Below are 20954 nucleotides of genomic sequence, written 5' to 3'. Positions count from 1 at the left end.
AAAGAGACAAACGAAAATTTGTACCAAGGCCAGCCCTGGTTTCCGGCTGACTACGCAGTCGCCCTAACCATTACGCCACCCTGGCACAATGCCTTTTCAAACGCCATACTCACCGACGATGGTCAGCTAGGGTAATGGAGAACCACAACATTCATCAGCAATTCATGCTACCTGGCTGCAGCGCCACTCCAAACACAGCTGTTTGTGTTAACAACAGTCTGTGCATGGGACAGTAATTCCCTAGTCTGGCTGCTGTTGGTTTCCAACCAATGGTGCAGGTGACCCAGAAAGTAACAGGCAGTCCATTACTTCTTGGCTGGCAGATGTGAACGGTTCATGATGTGCTTGCTTCACAATACTGTGACCCTCCCCTGTGGTGGTCAGATGTGGTCGAGTGGAACATTAATGTTTCCACGTATTCCGACAGCAGGCTACTGCCACGTTCGAATGTCCTCAAAGCTGGACATTGTACGATTCGACCATCCGGCCAAATGGCACACACGGTATGAGGCCTCTTTCGTACTCAGTTGCTGATAACGCTGTCTCACTCGAGTACGTGGCATCTCCGTGTCCTTCACAGGGGGCACTGAGCATCTGACGCCGATCTAGTCCCTTCTATTCCCAACAAGCCCTGGTACTAATAGGCACAATTGGCCAGTTGCAAGTGGCATTCGCGCTCTGACGGTTCCATACAAACTTAATTGTGCATGTACACAGTTCATCCACTGCGGGACCGAGGATTTTGACGATTTTTTCTCGTTATCGACATCGATACTGGCATTATATCGATCCCAGAGATCCCAGTACTTCCAGAAATGTTTTGATTTCAAGTCTCAAGTCGGGTATCAAATGACCAAAGAAATATTTTTTTCGTGTGATGTAATTACAAATTTACAATTTCGGATTTTTTTTTTCCTTTACTTGCACTGTGAAATCTTTCTTGCCAGATTTCAGGATTCTAGACCACTGGGAAAAATCCTATAGGTTTTGATGAGTGAGATCGCGAGTATCAAAATATGTGAAATAAACGGCCGTATTTTTTGATTGCATTGACTCAGAAGCTAACGTTTATTATACCGCCAAGGGACCACAGACCTTACTATGTGACATAAATTTCAACTTGATATGCCTACCCTTCCTGAGAAGAAGGGGTCTTCCGGCGGACAGAGAGTCTGTCTGATAATAAATGATAAAAAAAATCTTTCGTATGATACAATTACAAATTAACAATTTTCGATTTTTTTCCTACGGTTGTATTGCGAAACCTTGCTTCATGGAAAATTTAATGATTCTAGATCAATGGGAAATACCTGTAGGTTTTGATTAACAGTTCACGACTATCAAAATGTGTGACATAAGTAGCTGTATCCTTTGGTTACATTTACGTAGAAAATCTGCTTTTTTACATCGCCAAGGGACCTTATACCTTAATATGTGCCGTAAATTTCAGCCTGATACGTCAACGTGAGTTTTGCTATTTGAGGAGCAAAATAATTGATGATGGTCGAAGTAGAGAGAATATAAAATGTAGACTGGCAATGGCAAGGAGAGCGTTTCTGAAGAAGAGCAATTTGTTAACATAGAGTATTGATTTAAGTGTCAGTAAGCCGTTTCTGAAAGTATTTGTATGGAGTGTAGCTACGTATGGAAGTGGAACATGGACGATAAATAGTTAAGACAAGAAGAGAATACAAGCTTTCGAAATGTGGTGCTACAGAAGAATGTTGAAGATTAAATGGATAGATCACATAACTAATGAGGAGGTATTGAGTAGAATTGGAGAGAAGAGAAATTTGTGGCACAATTTGACTAGAAGAAGGGAGCGGTTGGTAGGGCTTATTCTGAGGCATCAAGGGATCACCAATTTAGTATTGGAGGGCAGCGTGGAGGGAAAACATCGTAAAGGGAGACCAAGAGATGAATACAATAAGCAGACTCAGAAGTATGTAGGTTGCAGTAGGTACTGGGAGATGAAGAAGCTTGCACAGGGTAGAGTAGCATGGAGAACTGCATCAAACCAATCTCTGGACTGAAGACCACAACAACAACAACATCTACCTGAGAAAAAGGGTTTTTAACAGTGGGACAGACAGATAGACGGACGGACTACATAGTGATCCTGTAAGGATTCCACTTCTACCGACTGAGGTACGGAAACCTAAAAAGGAACAATACAAATGCACTCTGGTGTCTTTTGCACCTGTCATAGAGAACTCCAGCTCTGTAATCACTTACATACTCGCCGATGGTGTGTACATATGAATTTACATTGACATCCTCTTCCGGGTGCTTCACTGATTTTGTCAGGTTGTGTGATAACAGAAATGCATGGGTGAAATATAGAAAAAAAGAAGCAGCCTCGCATTCGAGTTAGAAAGGTGACCTTTATCTATGCATACTGTGCCTCAAATGGGCTGTCGACCTGATAAGCGGGCTGCTACGCCATTGAATCAAAGGCCAGCTCTCCGGTTGGAGCCGTCCGCTATGACAGCAGATGGCTAGCGTGACGACTGCCGGCACGCAACGTCAGGCAGCGAATCTCGGAAAAGGTCAGCGACGTTTTGCTTCATTTAGCCAAGCACATTGCCACACCTTTTCTTGCAACTAGCAGCAAAAGTGGCGTCACACCTGTGCTTCCTGTTTCCTCGTGAAGAGCAAGAGAAGATGTACGTGGATTCATTTGTCATTGCACTGGCGTTGGGAGGACTTTGCGAAAACTGACGTCATGTCTCCGAGAAACTTCCGTAATTTCTTGTTGTAGGATTGATTTCATTGTCCGTCTAGATTGCCTTAATTTTTTTAATGGTGTGTTTCGGTTCAGCTGAACCATCCTCAGATCTGTAGATAAAAAGAAAACGACTGACGAAAATTTTCTCTGCGATATATAATATTGTTATAAAACTAAGTCTAAAATCAAATGTGTTGAAATGAACAGAAGCATGTCATTTTAATAAAAAAGTGAAAATGTTGAAAGTTTAGACGGCCAAGATATTGTATTGAAAGAACTTGTGTGAATACTATTGTTTACTTTATTGTGTCTCTTTGTCTTTTTCGTTAGCGATGACAAAACTCTTCCGTCTGGTGTGCAGGTTGTACGAGACAGGCGAAATACCCTCAGACTTCATGACGAATGTAATAATTCCAAAGAAAGCAGGTCCTGACAGGTGAAAAAATTATTGAACTATCTGTTTAATAAGTGAAGGTTACAAAATACTAACACGAATTCTTTACAGAAGAATGGATAAAGTCATAGAAGCCGACCTCGGGGAAGATTAGTTTGGATTCCATAGAAATGTAGGAATACGCGAGGCAATACTAACCCTACGACTTATCTCAGAAGACAGGTCAAGGAAAGGCAAACCTGCATTCATTACAATTGAAGACTCGGAGAAATCGTAGACAACGTTGACTGGAACAATCTCTTTGAAATTCTGATGGTCGCAGGGTTAAAATACAGGGAGTGAAGGGCTATTTACAACGTGTACAGAAACTAGACTGCAGTTATAAGAGTTGAGGGTTATGAAAGGGTAAACAGCAGTTGAAAATGGACAGAAACACGGCTGTAGGCTATCCCCGATGTTTTCCAATCTGTGCAGTGAACAAGCATAAAGAAAACCAAAGAAAAACTTAAGTAGGAATTAAGTTCAGGAAGAAGAAATAAAAATTTTGCGGTTTGCCGATGATACTATAATTCTGTCAGCGACAGCAAAGGACTTGGAAGAGCAGTTGAACGGAATGGACAAGGTCTTGGAAGAAGGACATAAGATGAACGTCAATAAAAGCAAAACAAAGATAATGGAAAGTAGTCAAATTAAATCAGGTAATACTGAAGGAATATATTAGGAAACGAGAAGTTAAAGCAGCAGATTAGTTTTTTTCTATTTGGACGAAATGAAGAGGATATAAAATGTAGACAGGCAATGACAAGAAAAGCGTTTCTAAAGAAGATTGGTTTGTTAACATCAAATACAGATTTAAATGTTAGCAAGTCTTTTCTGAAAGCACTTGTATGGAATGTAGCCATGTATGGAAATGAAACATGGACGATAAACAGCTTAGAGAAGGAAAGAATAGAAGCTTTTGAAATGTGTAATGCTGAAGATTAGATGGGTAGGTCACGTGATTAATGATGAGGTTTTGAAAATGAACTGGGGAGGAAAGAAATTTGGGGCGCAACCTGACTAGAAGAAAGAATTGGTTGGTAGGATACCTTCTGTGATATCGAGAAATCACCAATTTAGTACTCGAGGGTTAAAATCGTAGAGAGAGACAGAGAGATAAATACAGTAAGCAGATTCAGAAGAAAGTAGGCTTCAAGACGTATTCTGAGATGGAGAGGCTTGCACAGGATAGAGTAGCATGGAGAGAGACATCAAACCAGTCACCGGACTGAAGGCCACAACAACAGTACAATATAGCCCTTTTTGTTCGTATTTTCTCCTCCCCTCGTTTTGTTACGAACAGGATAGCCAAAATGAAAATACAATGAAAACTTTTCGGGTATATTCTAGGAAAATGATAACTAGAGGAATTTTCCGAAACATTGACGTCAACTGTGGGCATATATAGCCTAATTGTTTGTGGCTCAAATTCCTGGTGCAAGCCTTTCAATTGGACGCCACTTCAGCAATTGGAGTCAACCTAGCCTTCTCTAGTAATCCTATTACAGTTATGGGACCTGTAGTTTAACAAGGAATCCCAACCGCGTATCTTTCCTGGCAGATATTCACAGCATTGGGAGGCGAATGCTATGATAAACGGAAACAGAAATTTTTTGGTGCGACTGGAACGAGGAGGTACTGTAACCGTTAACTGACGTTTATACCCTCAATATTGCTAATAGGTTATACCCAGCAACAAAATCTATGTATCTGTTCAATGTACATGTTATAGTAATCACTCTTGTAGCCGCTGACTGGTTCTGATCAACGCACATATGATACTTAGGGCTAAAACAAAACTGTCTCTGAAAATGCGTAGAAGTATGACACAAAACAAGTTACCCTAGTTAAAAGAAAGCGCAACTGTTATACTCACAGGGTGTTGTAAATCTTTTCGGTTAAACTGAAACAGGCGATAGTAGGTCCACAACTGATTATACTGAAATAGGGAACCAATAGTCGGAAATGCATATTTATTGTGTTCTGGATGTACGCTGCGTGCACCGCGTAACAGTAACGTAGCTCTAGTAATTGTTCAAAGTGACGACCACCAGTGTCAATGCACGTATTGCAATGGCACGTGTAGTCTGCCGCACTCTCTCAAAGATCCCGGGTGTCTACTGTACTCTGTAACAGGTGGGTGGTAAACAGCGTACACCCTGACAACCTAAAAGACATATCGCACGCAACTTACTTCGTAGAACGTGTGTTACGTGACGACCGAATGCGTCGCACCGGCGCATTAACCTGTGCCGCACGCACACCACTATCCCTGGTATGAGTTGTCCGTTGCATCAGACAGCTTGTGTTGTGTCTATGGCGAGGTGTGTTACTGTGCACGGTGCGGCAGCAGGTAATGCCCGTAAAGCAGTACGAATGTAGAGAGATCGCTTTCCCAACAGGCGCCAGATTAATTGGAAGAAGTTTATCTCTGTGAATACCAACGCCAGAGGGAGAGCCATCCAAAGTTCCCACCAAAGACATATCGGAACACCCGACTTTGAGATGGCATTGGATCGTATGGCTGACCACGCAGCAAGTCAAGTCGTACTTAAAAACACACATTTCGAAGGGGACAGAGTGAAGAATACTGGTGTAACAGGTAATACACTCCTACCACAAATAACGGATTTTAAGCCCTGCCCTCACTTCTTCCAATGGATGTCCAACGCAGTGCTGCAGTGCTGAACTTCGTACTATTCGAATTGTTCACCCATGAGGCCTCATTCACCTGTCTGGAGTGGGGACAATCCCCACGGCACCCACATCAGTGACTATCAGCAACTCTTCTCTATCAACTTCTAGGCGGGCCTGGTCCACGTCACCTAGCGCTCCTGCGAGATGTGCTGCCACAGTTTTTGGAGACTGTATCCCTTGTTCTCTTAGAAGGATGTTATTTCAACATGACGGCACACCAACCCGCTTCGATGTTAACGTCCGCGGGCTCCTAGGCAACTGGACTGGATTGAGAGGTCCTGTCCCAAGGCCAGTCCGATCGCCGGATCTTGCACCTCTGGATTTTTTCCTCAGGGATTTCGTCAGGCCGGCCGCTGTGGCCGAGCGGTTCTAGGCGCTTCAGTCCGGAACCGTGCTGCTGCTACTGTCGCAGGTTCGAATCCTACCTCGGGCATGGATGTGTGTGGTGTCCTTAGGTTAGTTAGGTTTAAGTAGATCTAAGTCTAGGGGACTGATGACCTCAGATATTAAGTCCCATAGTGCTTCGAGCCTCTGGACTTTTTCCTCAGGGATTTCGTCAGGCCGGCCGCTGTGGCCGAGCGGTTCTAGGCGCTTCAGTCCGGAACCGTGCTGCTGCTACTGTCGCAGGTTCGAATCCTACCTCGGGCATGGATGTGTGTGGTGTCCTTAGGTTAGTTAGGTTTAAGTAGATCTAAGTCTAGGGGACTGATGACCTCAGATATTAAGTCCCATATTGCTTCGAGCCATTTTTATTTATTTATTTATTTATTTTATTTCGTCAAGACACTGGTGTATGAACCGCCGAAGAAACGGGTCGAGACATGCTTGCTAAGATCCAAGCTGCCTGTCTCCTGGTACAACGGACATCATTGAGAAAGTGCGGCACAACTTGATACGCCGTTGTCATGCATGCATACATTGAATCGTCGCTACGAACAGTTACTATGGGTTACGTTGTTGTCATGCGGTGTACGCATTGTATGTCCGCAACACAGTAAACACGCATTTACAACCATTGGTTCCCTACTTCAATACAATCGACTGTGGATCCATTATCACCTGTTTCACTTTAACCCAAATGGTTTGGGACACCCTATACATCAGCTACATGTAGAAGCCCACAACTCTTAGTCTAGATTCCTCGTAAGTACAGGAAAATCAAAAGCTTATTCACCGAAGTGTATAATTAAAATAAAAGGATTTTAAAAGGCTGTAGTACGTTGTGATTTTATCAACGTGGAATGGGAACTAATGTGACTGAAAGAGTGGAGCATCAGATGACTTACGTAGCTGCGGTACAACATATTCCCTCTCATGTCTTCAACAGGACAAACTCAGACATATCGGGCTATGTAAATGCAACTTCTTGCTTTATGTGGAATCACTTCTGTAACGATTGCAACGACTGGCTACGCTATGCGTGCAATGGAAATTTCAGTTGTCGAGATGGTCGGAAGCAACGCTACGGGACGTTGTGGAGCTACACGTACGTCACGCTTGCTGTCACAACACGAAGTCCGCATTAATGTCACTGCCTGCAGGCGAAGTCAAAACAAACGGACAGTACGCGATAACATACGCTTAACTGTTTCCCCTCTTGCCGGTCGTATACGTCAGCCAACTGTGGTTTGAGATTACCGATGATAGAAGCTATATTTCGTGTCGTGCCTCGGAACACAGATTATGGTGATTGGTTCTTAAGCAATCCAGCCTTGCCACGCTGAGAACTATGTAACGACGTGTTTTAAACTTTGCTGGCCAAACGTAGGATCCAGCAAACGACGATAGAAATATTTAGCTATTCAGTCATTCCGTAGAAATCTGATCCTGTGAAATGTTGATAGAAATTAATCTCTATGTAGTCTCACAACAATAGTTCCATTCAGCGAATACAGTGTGTTGCCTCGCTTGCTTTCGACGAGAGCGTGGGCAAAAGTGACGGCACCCTTGCTGAAGGAACAATACTGGAAATCACCTTTAGTGATTTAGGGAAAACAGCAGGAATTTAAACGAAGATAGTAGTTGCTATACTGTGAACACAGGTAAGCATATTCGATAATCCATTGTCTGATGCTCCCGGAATTAGCTCACAATATTAAATCAGCATCATCATCTGTCTCTCCCTCTTGCTCTTATTTTATCATCAGAATTTTGTTATTGCATTCAACAGCCTCAATGAACAGCTTTTGCTTTTTTCAAGCAACCTCTGCTCCTACAGTTTCTCGCCTCTAATTCTGGAGAATTAAGTTAAATATACCTGACTCCATTAGCAGATGGCCTCAGAGCGTTTCGAGGAAATATCCATGTATAAATCTTTCTGAGTATTCAGGAGGCGTCTTTGATGGAGTGACGTCACGTGAGATCCAATTTATGAGACGCACTCTTCGTTACAGGCAACTGAGCTACTGACGGCAAAGATGGTGAATGTCTTCGAAAAGCTCGAGTTTTAATTCAAAGATGACCTGGCTTTGACACCGAGAGCAATACATCTTCTTTTCGTACTTACAGCATGATTTCCCGGTGTTGTTACTAACTTTCGCGGATAATGGAGAAGCGTAAATGTGTCAACGTGAGGTATGCGACCCTGGTCCGGAAACTACCGAATCGAAAATTATAAGCTCTCTGACAGTGGAATAAATGTACCGGTACTGTTGTGAAGACTGTAGTGCATGCAACTTCCAGCGGTGATGTGGACCAAAACAAAAAACAAACCTTAAGAGCTATGAGCACTTGTTTATCTTCCAGGTCGTGAGACGCATCTCTTCTACTGCATGTTCTGCGGTTGGCATGTTTTTTGAGGAAGTAGTATGGACAAAAACAAGAAAAATTGTCTAGTAAATATGGGCTCTAAAATGCTTACCTTAAACGGCTATGAACAGTTATCCATCTTCGCCGCTGTGGAACACAACTCTTCTACTCAACAAGTGCTGATAGCTCTTAAAGTATGCACCTTAAATCCCATGTTTATTGAACTTTTGTTTTCTGTTCTGGTCTATACTACCTCATCCAAAAATATGGAAACCAAACAACTTGCAACAAAAGAAATTTTTTCTCAGTATCGAAGATGAACAAGTGCTCATAACTCTTAAAGTATGTACAGGGTGATTCAAAAAGAATGCCACAACTTTAAAAATGTGTATTTAATGAAAGAAACATAATATAACCTTCTGTTATACATCATTACAAAGAGTATTTAAAAAGGTTTTTTTCACTCGAAAACAAGTTCAGAGATGTTCAATATGGCCCCCTCCAGACACTCGAGCAATATCAACCCGATACTCCAACTCGTTCCACACTCTCTGTAGCATATCAGGCCTAACAGTTTGGATAGCTGCTGTTATTTCTCGTTTCAAATCATCAATGGTGGCTGGGAGAGGTGGCCGAAACACCATATCCTTAACATACCCCCATAAGAAAAAAATCGCAGGGGGTAAGATCAGGGCTTCTTGGAGGCCAGTGATGAAGTGCTCTGTCACGGGCAGCCTGGCGGCCGATCCATCGCTTCGGGTAGTTGACGTTCAGGTTTCATAACTAACCTTTTTCGTAGGACTCTCCATACAGTTGATTGTGGAATTTGCAGCTCTCTGCTAGCTCTGCGACTCGATTTTCCTGGGCTGCGAACAAATGCTTGCTGGATGCGTGCTACATTTTCATCACTCGTTCTCGGCCGTCCAGAACTTTTCCCTTTGCACAAACACCCATTCTCTGTAAACTGTTTATACCAACGTTTAATTCACCACCTATCAGGAGGTTTAACACCATACTTCGTTCGAAATGCACGCTGAACAACTGTCGTCGATTCACTTCTGCCGTACTCAATAACACAAAAAGCTTTCTGTTGAGCGGTCGCCATCTTAGCATCAACTGACGCTGACGCCTAGTCAACAGCGCCTCAAGCGAACAAATGTACAACTAAATGAGACTTTATAGCTCCCTTAATTCGCCGACAGATAGTGCTTAGCTCTGCCTTTTGTCGTTGCAGAGTTTTAAATTCCTAAAGTTCTGGTATTCTTTTTGAATCACCCTGTATTTTGGTGCCCATGTTTATTGTTTTGGTTCGTTCTACCAACTCTGAAAGTTGCCTACCCTAAATCTTCACAACAACATTATCGGCAGGTGAATCCCACTGCCAGATGTATCAGAAAAAGTTTCGCTTATAACTTTCGACTTGGTCGTTTCCGGACTGGAGTCCCTGAATTCAAGCTGATACATTAGCCTTCTCTGTCGTCCCTGAAACTTTGTAACATCGTCACGGAATCACCCTCCGTGTTACCGTCGGTCGGCAGACAGTGTCACTTTGGCGTCACCACTGGTCCTCTCTTCATGGGAACAAGCTCCGGGGAATTAAACCTCTCCCAACGGCCTGGCCGATCATCTTAGCATATTGGGCATTGTCCCTCAAATGGTTCAAATGGCTCTGAACACTATGGGACTTAACTTCTGAAGTCATCAGTTCCCTAGAACTTAGAACTACTTAAACCTAACTAACCTAAGGACATCACACACATCCATGCCCGAGGCAGGATTCGAACCTGCGACCGTAGCGGTCGCGCGGTTCCAGACTTTAGAACCTAGAACCGCTCGGCCACCCTGGCCGGCCATTGTCCCTCAGCCATCGCCATTTGCTAAGTGGTGATCCCCCACCACTTTGTGCTCATTGTCCTCAGTTTTTGACGGCTCGCCATTTTCTGACCCAATGCGCTTTTTATAGCCGTTAACGTTCCAGTGTATGCTTGCCGGCTGAGTTATCGGCCGTTTTAGAGAACGACCCGCGGGCTGTCGACCGCGTTGTACTCTTTATCCGTCGTAGTAATATGGCTAAGGACATTTAATCTTTGGTTCGGGACCTCTGCTGTCTCTAAGACGTATTTTATGGACATTTCTGGAAGGGAAGTCCTTGTTTCTAGCTCTCTTTCTTTCCGTCGATTGGGCTTATGGTATAGTCGCTTTTAACTTCTTTTACTTATTGGTATTCCAAGATTATGACATGGGCGTTTATGACAGTTGTTTTTGCACCTTAAAACAAAGCCAAAACAAAAAGCCGAAGCTAAGCGCCTTCGGGTGTAGCCATTTGTTGGATGGGTGAGCGTCCGGAATGCCAAGTGCTGTTGACTATTTTTCCTTTGCCTTTACGGCAGATGGGATAGGAGGAGTGGTGGCATAAAGAACCTCACCAGCAGTCTTTCCACCAATGTCGTGGACCAATTTCCAAACCTCCCCGAAGTGTTTAATGAACTGAGGGCATCCAACACTGTTGATGGTGATCCATCTTTCGGATGGGGCCGTTAAGCTCGACAGCCCTCTTAGTGCTCTTCGACAGCAGTAGTCAGCACCAGGTTTCATCCTCTTCCTTTTTTCATCATCTCCAACACGAACATGACACTACATTCCACACACTCGCATCACAGTCAGCTACACTTAGCAGAAACACTTACCCACACGACTGAAATACTTCGTGAAGGAGAGGAGGTGCCTCCTGGCGCGGAAGATGGGAAAAACCTTTCCAGTTAGGCTGCTGAACCTGCCCTTCGGTGTCTCCCAGCTATTCATGCCATACGACTTTACTGTCTAGATAATGTTTAAAATCTTGCTACAATACCATGTTTCCAACCCTTTGCCATTTCCTTGTAGCTCTGGTTTGAGATAGAAATCAAGAGCCATCTGACTTGACCCGAAGAGGAAAGGAGGCTCCAATATCACGGTCGCTCCTGGTAGCTGTCAAAGGCTCCTGGTAGCCTGTGGTCCTTGAACCGCACCTGTCCCTCATCACAGCAGACAAGGGCGATCCCGCGCCACTGCTACGGTCGCAGGTTCGAATCCTCCCTCGGGCATGGATGTGTGTCATGTCCTTAGGTTGGTTAGGTTTAAGTAGTTCTAAATTCTAGGGGACTGATGACCTCAGATGTTGAGTCCCATAGTGCTCAGAGCCATTTGAGCCAAGGGCGATCGCCTTCGCTGTGTCGCTGGGAGACGCCGGCTGTAGCAATACCTGATCTCGCCTAGCATGTGAGTAGCTTGTCAGGCTGGGACGTGGGAAACGACTGCCACAGGCCGCCCAGGGCCATCCTTGGGCGCGTGTCGAATTTCCTGCGGTCGCTGACGCGCCGCCAGCCCCTCCGATGCCTGTCGTACAATGTCCGCCTCCGTGTCCCACGGGAACCAAGCCAACGGTCACAAATTCTCAAGGCGCCTCATCTAGATCCGCTTGTATATCCGTACTCAAAACACACACATCTTGTTTAACGCTCTCTATTCTAATTACTTTTGAATACATTGTGGGAGTGAACAGTGATCAAAGTGTTACAAATATTTACTATCAAAAACAGTCTTGATCACAATTTACTTATTACGGTGAACGGTTTCGACCACTACGGTGGTCATCTTCAGACCAGTGAGTAAGGACCTCCTTCTGCTGGAGAATCACTAGCAGTCCCTACTCATTGATCTGAAAATGACCACAGTAGTGGTCGAAATCGGTCACCGTAATAAATACGTTATGATCAAGACTGTTTTTGATAGTAACTACTCTCTATTCTAGATCCACAACAGTGCTCTGCAAGCCACCGTGGATTGTTTGGCTGAAGCTACATGGAGATCCTACCTATTCCATTCGCGGAAGACAGAAACGAAGACAGTGATTTTCCCTTCTTCGGAGGACAACAGTAATGTCATACTAGATGAATGAAATTTACGTTCTTTGTTTGTACATTTTAATATTTGTTTATGTAAGATTTCAGCTTTACATATATTATCAAGTTCAAAAGTAAAAGATCACAAAATGTGCAGAATCTCTGCCGCAATATCTGTTCTATTCGTGCTCACATCTTGTAATGTGACGACCGGTGTGTATGACCAGAGATATGTTGTAACATTTCGACCGTGACATGTCACTGAGAAATTAGGACGTTGCACCTTTGCACATGATAATGGTGATAAAACTGAAATCGCGATAGTGTGAAATAAGTTCAAATTGAAACATACAGTAAAAAGAAGCCAGTGAGCACCCCTCTGCATACGTCAGAATTTCTTTGATTTTTCCCTTGATCTCATTAAGCGACATATCTGTATATGTTACAAGAAGTAACATTTTTCACGTAGTGAACGTGGGTGGAATTTTAAGAGTAAGACTAGTAACATACCTCTCCTGACTGGGCATGTGAGCTATTGTAGACACTAGGGTGGGTTTCCAGTATCTTGGGTTTTGATGATAATTTGTACTTTCTATAACCTTCCTAAGTGGATTGTAGTCGAGGCGTACTGCGCTGGCTTATGGACTTTGTGTAATCTTCCCATGTGGACTGTACGCTGGCTTAAGGGTAATGACTAGATTAGTGATCCACGCTGAGAGATATTTAACACTGTATAAATGTTCATGGAGGTGACGTAAGTACACTTCGCATGTCGAGCAAGTCTTTGGCTTTATTACGTGTATAGATAAACAAATAGGCATTCACATGCATTAGGCTTCATATCTGTTGTCTGGGACAAATCGTCCCCGAACTGAAATGGAAACACGCTACCTGACAACAGAGTGAAGGATTCAGAAGGGGAGTGGGAAACTGAATGAAACTGCACTTCTGCAGTGTTTAAAAAATTGAGTCAAATTTACGAACTTGGTAACGTGAGCCCACGTATCAGTGTGATGATGCATCCCGTATGACATGGGTCCTAGCACTGATTTAGTTGGGAAGGGTGTCAAAAAATGGTTCAAATGGCTCTGAGCACTATAGGACTAAACTTCTAAGGTCATCAGTCCCCTAGAACTTAGAACTAATTAAACCTAACTAACCTAAGGACATCACACACATCCATGCCCGAGGCAGGATTCGAACCTGCGACCGTAGCGGTCACGTGGTACCAGACTGTAGCGCCTAGAACCGCTCGGCCACCCTGGCCGGCGGAAGGGTGTCAGAAAGCAGTTGTATCTCCTGAGGCAAGCTAGGCCACGACAGTTGTAATTGGCCCTAGATATCGCGGAAACTGTCACTGGGACCGGGTTGACGTCCAAGCTGGTCCCTTACACGGTCTGTCGCGGACAGATTTGGGGATCTTTCTGGCCTCAGCAGAACCTCGACATAAAGCATGCACTTCATAGAGACACGTGCCATGTATGGACGAGCATTGTTCGGTTGAAAAATGCCACACAGTGTCGCATTAGACGTAATGTAAGTATGAGGACACAGGATGCCCGAAATTATCATAGCACGTCAGACTTCCCTCAGTCACTACTAGCCGTGTTCTGAAGTCGTAGCCAATGGCTCCCCACATAAAGACGGCAAGAGTAACACCGCTCTGCTCTCCAAACAAGGTTGCCGCTATAATCGGCGACGAGGTCATACGAGAGAGTTCGGAAACGCGATTCATCGCTGAACACAATGCCACGTCGTTCATCAGCAGTCAGTACTTGCCGGTCACAGCGCCACTCCAAACGCAACCATTTGTGTTGTGCTATTAACGACAGCCTACGCAGAGAACGGTAGTTCCCTAGTTCGGCTGTTCCTGGTCTCCGACCAATGGCGCAAAGTGACACAGTGTGTTGCGAGAGTCAGTTATTTGTTATCGGATAGCTCAAATGGCTCAAATGGCTCCAAGCACTATGGGACTTAACATCTGAGGTCATCAGTCCCCTAGACTTAGAACTATTTAAACCTAACTAACCTAAGGACATCACACACATCCATGCCCGAGGCAGGATCCGAACCTGCGACCGCAGCAGCAGCGCGGTTCCGGACTGAAGCGCCTAGAACCGCTCGGCCACATCGGAGGGCCTCTCGGATAGCAGGCGTAAAGTATGAAGGGGTTGCGATTTGCTTGGTGTACAATATGGCGATCCGCCCTTGTGGTGATCAGACATGGTCGATCGGTAGCTTTACAATGAGTATGCGCATCCTCACGTTTCCAAGCACTAGAAATTAGGACCACTGTCACATCCGAATGCCCCACAAATATAACTGCTTCGCAATTCGACCAGCCACCTAGATGGAGACCGAAAATGAAGCCTTTTTAAGTCAGTCGGGTGCCGATAACTATGTCTCAAACGAGTCGCGGCATGTCCGCGTCGTTCACAGTGATCACTCATCATATGGTGGCTTTTCTACCAGGCACTAAAAACTGCAACTTCAGTCATTTACATACCCGTCGACGGTGTGTACGTCTACGAAGTTACTTTGACACCCAACCGTATCTTCTGGGTAATACACTTTTTTTCTCAGGTAGTACAGTTCCCAGCTCCCGGTTGAGGCTAAGGTTTGCAGGATGTGTATCTTGGTTGTAAATCAAACTCTACAACCACAAATCCTCCTCCGACGTATTCCCAATCGAGATTTCTCTTTCCCATTGCCAGCTCTCCCGGTACTTGGATGAAAAATTCCTGACTCTTCATGGATCATTATTCGAGTAGCCAGATCTGCCTCTTGGGGCATGGAATGAGAGGTACATAAAAAAAAAAACTACTGTATCAGTCCAGAGGATTCATTAGACTCTGCCAAATAAAGGTTTTCGACTAAACCTGCGTATCGCATGGCGCACCTCGCTATGACTGCAATGATTATGACCGCGTCCGCAAATAGGACGTCGCACAACGCTACGGAAGCGCCAAGGACGAGACGTAGGGAATGTTTCAGGCTGTCGCCGATGCATAGGACTTCTCATATAGTGTCTCCCATTGTACTTTGTTGGACAATTCTGTAAAGCACTTCCACTGGCGAATAAAGGCGTGACGACAAATCTTCTCTACTTTGATCGAACTTAAGAAGGGCCCCAGACCTAACAACAGCATTCAAGAATTGATCGGACGAGGCTTTTGTACCCAGCTTCCTCCGTGGCTAGATTACACTCCATTAGGATTCTGCTGGAAATTCTTATTCTCGCACCTGCCTTCCTCAAGCTTACATTTACGCGGCCGTGCACCTTCCGTCGCTCCATACTCCTACGTACTTGACTGCCGTGACTGATTCTAGTAGCTACCTCTTTGTCATATAGCCAGAAACATCCGGTCTCTTTTCCTTATTTTCATGCATCACTTTCATTTATGTTGACAGTCAACTGCTAATATTTTCACCAAATGTTGAACAACTTCAAGTATCTCTTCATTTTATAAAAAAAAAAAAAAACCAGGTATGTGATATATCTTTGTTTACAGCTGTGTCGTCGGCGAAGAATCTCAGAGGAATGTCGTGTCATATAACGAATATAGTGGTTCCATCACACTCCTTTGAGGTATACTGCACACTACTTTTGAACAAATCGCTTATATGTGTCTCTATTCCAAAAGCAGGTTTCTTGTTTACAAGAAGAGTAATTGTAATTTTATCGAGCGATTTCCGAAAGTCAAGAAACACGACATCTGCAGGTACCTCGCTATGGCTAGGATTTCTGTTCTTGCGAGAGCGCGATGCAGCTCCAAGAGTTGCTTCGTAATTTACACTGTGTCAGTCCATAGTGAAGAATTCCTACTGTGTCGCGTAAAAAAAAAAGACAGCGTGTCTGTATATATCCATATGGTTGCTTGATGTCATATTTATTTAGTTCCATAATCTATACATCATTAACAAGATTTCTAGCGAAAAGATGTGGAACGGGTCAGCTTAGTTTATGTACGTATGATATGTTGGTGCCTATGGTTCAGTGATAGTCAGTAACAGGGTGCTAAATGGCACAGTGATTTAAGCTTAACAGAAATGAACGTGTCGATCTTTGTCACTACTCAAGTTCCAAGTAAAACACAAATTTAACGACAAAGAAATTTATCTACTGTGTAACACGTACTAACAATGATCAATGCCGGCCGCTGTGCCCGAGTGGTTCTAGGTGCTTCAGTCTGGAACCGAGCGACCACTACGGTCGCAGGTTCGAATCCTGCAGCGGGCATGGATGTGTGTGATGTCCTTAGGTTAGTTAGTTTTAAGTAGTTCTAAGTTCTAGGGGACTGATGACCTCAGATGTTAAGTCCCATAGTGCTCAGAGCCATTTGAACCAATGATCAATTAGATATTCGTATGGAAAATGTGAATCTTTCTGAAAGAATTATTTCAGATTACATTTAAAATTTGCTTTGCTACCTTCAGACATTTTATAGCATTGGCAAATCAAAGATTTTTGTATATTTATATTGAACTTATTCATAGTCACTAGCAGTTTTAAGGTCAGTTTTTCTTCTGTCGTACTTATAGACATTAATATTCTTCTTCATTTGGGATGGATTGTTCAAAACGAATCCTTGTCAAGTATATTGCAAAGCTGCAACTGCAATGCCTAACTGATGCCACAACAATTTACACTATATGACTGTACCTTAACGGTCGTCGAACATAATATATTCGCCGCAATTCGCCCCGCCACCAACGACTTTTCCGCAGAGTCTGCCGTTCTTCAAGCATTAGAGTCGTAATTGTACCACTAATTAACAAATTGCCCATAAGTAGCGCAGCCGCCTTCAGTACGTGGTCGGTCGTGACCATCATCGCTCATTACCCTCAATGTAACCATTAATTGTTCCTTGAAGACTCTCTTGACTGACTGACTTCAGACTTAAACCATCACATTACTAATCAGCTCTATAAATCATCATAACTGAGAAGTCTCAGTTAGTAAATTACTTTACACCGACTCTATTTCAGTAGTTGTTTCCCCACATGTTTTTTCTTTTTCCTTTGAGCAACAAGCTTGCAAAGTATTATGCTTTATTAACTCTATGAAAACAAGCATCCACGATGTTTATAGACCTAATGTAATGGTTCAAATGGCTCTGAGCACTATGGGATTTAACATCTGAGGTCATCAGCCCCCTAGAACTTACAACTACTTAAACCTAACTAACCTATGCACATCACACACATCCATGCCCGAGGCAGGATTCGAACCTGCGACCGTAGCAGTCGCGCGATTCCAGACTGAAGCGCCTCGAACCGCTCGGCCACAGCGACTGGCCCTAATGAAGACATTTGGCATATACTAATCACTGGAAACAGACTTCGTGATTTCTTCTTTAAACTCCATCTGTCGGGCGTCATTTTCATGCAAAAGAAGCAAGTTTGAGAAATTTATGCAGATTGATCCGAAGCAGTGTGAAAAGTTTGTTAGACTGTTGTGTGGTATGTTGTGCTGAGAAACAATTGTTCAGAAAAAATTCCATATGTTGCGCTTCTTCCAGGTTAATTAGCATTGAAGTTAGCCAATCAGGTCGTTACGCAAATTCAAGCGGCCCGCCAGAGACGGTGTTGGCAAACGCGTTCTTCGTTTTATTTCCTGAAATCGAACCGGAGAGCGATACAAAATTTTGGACATGGGACAGTAGTAAAGGTCAAACCCGAGGCAAAGGCTGAGCAGCATCATGAGAACAAGTGACATGTTGCAGGGCCTGTGTTATTCTGATTACGACGCAACGTTCCTTTGGATATGCATGCATGTCCAAAGGAACAGGCACTGTGGCGACCATAGCCGCTACGAAACACATCAAATGAAATCGCAATTGCAAATAAGGATTACCATCAGCTGTAGAATGGAATGACAACAATGAAAATTTGTGCCGGACCGGACTCGAACAAGGATTTCCCGCGTGTCGAGAGTTGTCACCTTACCATTTTTTTTTTACTTTTTAATCTAGTATTGTCTGTTATCCGTCGTTGCATTTGTTCAAGGCGGACGTCGCATGACACCCGTTCAAGTTCATCGTTGATGCAGTTACTCAGTTTCTTTATTAGAGAGGGCAGTTAACTCTCTGATCGAACACGCTGAGCTACTGTGCCGGCTACCATTTGGCTGTCCGTGTACGATTTGCGCCCACACCCAAACTTCCATGTGTTGTCAACCAAGCGTCTATGGGCCTGTCCAGCACAAATTTGATATGTTTCGTAACAGCTGTGGTCGCCACAGTGCCTATTCCTTTGGGAACTTTGCATCGTAATCAGAATAACACAGGCACTGCAATATCGTACGAGGCGTGTTTTTTTAAGTAAGGTCCGTTTGAACATAAGTACACAATGAAAGAATATTTCAAAAAAGTAAATTTATTTTCAGAAAGTACATACTTCACTCTGTTTTTCGACATAGTTGCCAAGTTTGTTGAGACACTTATCATACCTCTCATCCAATTTTAAAATACCCTCTTCATAAAAACTTGCAGCCTGCTCCGATAACCAAGAGTTCACTGCCGTTTTCACGTCGTCGTCATCATCGTAACGGTTGCCAATGAGGTAGTGTTTGAGGTGGAGGAAAAGAGGGTAATCGCTCGGCACAAGATCAAGTCTGGAGGGTGGGTGGTCTAAAACTTCCTAGCCAGAAACTGTCCAATAAATCGCGGGTCTGACCTGCAGTGTGAGGTCTTGCACTGTCATGGAGAAGGACAATTCCCTTTGTCAGCATGCCACGTCTTTTGTTTTGAATCGCTCTGAGTAGGTTTCTCAGGATTTGGCAGCATGCTTCTGCATTAATAGTGGTTCCTCGTTGCATGAAGTCGACCAACAAAACACCATGCCTATCCCAAAAGACCGACGCCATGATTGTGAGCTGGGACAGAGTCTGTTTGGCCTTCACCTGTACAGGCGAGTGTGTGTGTCTCTACCCCATGCTCTGTTGCTTCGATTCGGGCGTTATATGCGAAACCCATGATTTGTCTCCAGTTACGATCTGACTCAGTAAGCCGTCACCTTCCTCGTAATAACGAGTCAAGAATTTTATCGCACACTCAAATCTTTGGTTTTTGTGGTCCTCTGTTAGGAGTTTCGGGACCCGATGGGAGGACAGTTTCCTAAACTTTAGGTGTTGTAAAGCACTGATCTCGACACGTCAGGAAATTCGTTTGAGAGACCTGTTACTGTGAAGTGCCTGTTCTAACAAATCCTCTCACTTCAACTGAAGCCACCAAATCGTCTGTAATCAAAGAAGGGCGACCGGAGCGGTCCTCATCATGGACGTTGTCACGGCCATCTCTGAATTCTCGTACCCACTTACGCACTTTGCTTTCACTCATAACAGTATCACCGTACACTTCGCAAATCTGCCGATGAATTTCTGCAGCAGACAGGTTCCTTGCTGACAAAAACCGTATCACTGAGCGAACCTCACACGCGGCGGGCGAGTTGATAGTCTTAAACATTTGGAAAGCACAGAACAGATTCGTACAGGTTAGCTACAGAGCTGAAACTGAGCACAGTTGAGCGTCTACAACAAAACAGACCTTACTTAAAAAACACGCCTCGTATTTATCTCCCGCTACCGGGCGAGCGACTTTCAAGTACAGCGTCTGACCTACACGTTAATATACACTATGGTTGTACGAGTCCAGGTCTTAGATGCATGGTTGATGACATATGGAAGTTTGGATGTGGCCGTGAGTCTTGCACAGATAGCCAGATGGTAAGGCTACCGCTCGCAATAAATCGGAAATCCGGGTTCGAGTCCCGCTCCGGTACAAATTTTCACTATCATCATTCCATTCTACAGTTGACGGCAGTACGTGTTTGCAATTGCGAATACATTTGATGTGACTATTGTGTTTGGTGGGCCGCTTGGCTTTCCGTGCTCAACGGCTTGATCCAACTGTGATAAGGAGATCGTCAGAGCAGACAATATTCCTGTAGTCTCATGAAAGTTATTCCCGTTGAAACGTCCCCTTAGAAAAATTAATGAATTACTGTGCTGGTAAACCCCTTACGTTATTTGATTTTCAAACAGCTGAGCAGAACTGAACGTACTCAGACATTTCTCTCTTTACTTATTCTGACCAACACTAAACTGACACACAATACTTTTAGCGCAACGCTATCTGACTTTCAACAATCCCTGCAAAAGAATGACCCTGACTGACAATAACCTATAACTTTCATGAATCACTTACCGTACCTCACAAAAATCTTCGTTACTCGAACTACTGCAATACAGCGAGCGCCAATACTGCGAGCTAAATAAAAGATTCTAACTACTGAAGGTACTAACTACTGATGGGCGTAGTTAGCAAATGAAAGATTTTGACAGAGAACAAATAATGTTCAAAAGCCATATATATATATATATATATATATATATATATATATATATATATATATATATAAGTTCATGATATCCAATATTAGAAATTTGCTCTTTACTCCGCTCTCA

At 43.8% G+C, this 20954-nt stretch overlaps 1 protein-coding gene across 1 annotated transcript in view; it reads left to right on the top strand.

Moving 5' to 3' along the window:
• The window catches only part of LOC124790139, a 302687-nt gene that overhangs the window by 38280 nt on the left and 243453 nt on the right, over window positions 1-20954 (top strand). The gene's annotated exons all lie outside the window — the stretch shown is intronic.

Source organism: Schistocerca piceifrons, chromosome 3 (assembly GCF_021461385.2).
Source record: "Schistocerca piceifrons isolate TAMUIC-IGC-003096 chromosome 3, iqSchPice1.1, whole genome shotgun sequence".
NCBI lineage: Eukaryota > Metazoa > Arthropoda > Insecta > Orthoptera > Acrididae > Schistocerca > Schistocerca piceifrons.
Note: the sequence above shows the minus strand (reverse complement) of the source record. Positions and strands in the feature narration are given on the sequence as shown.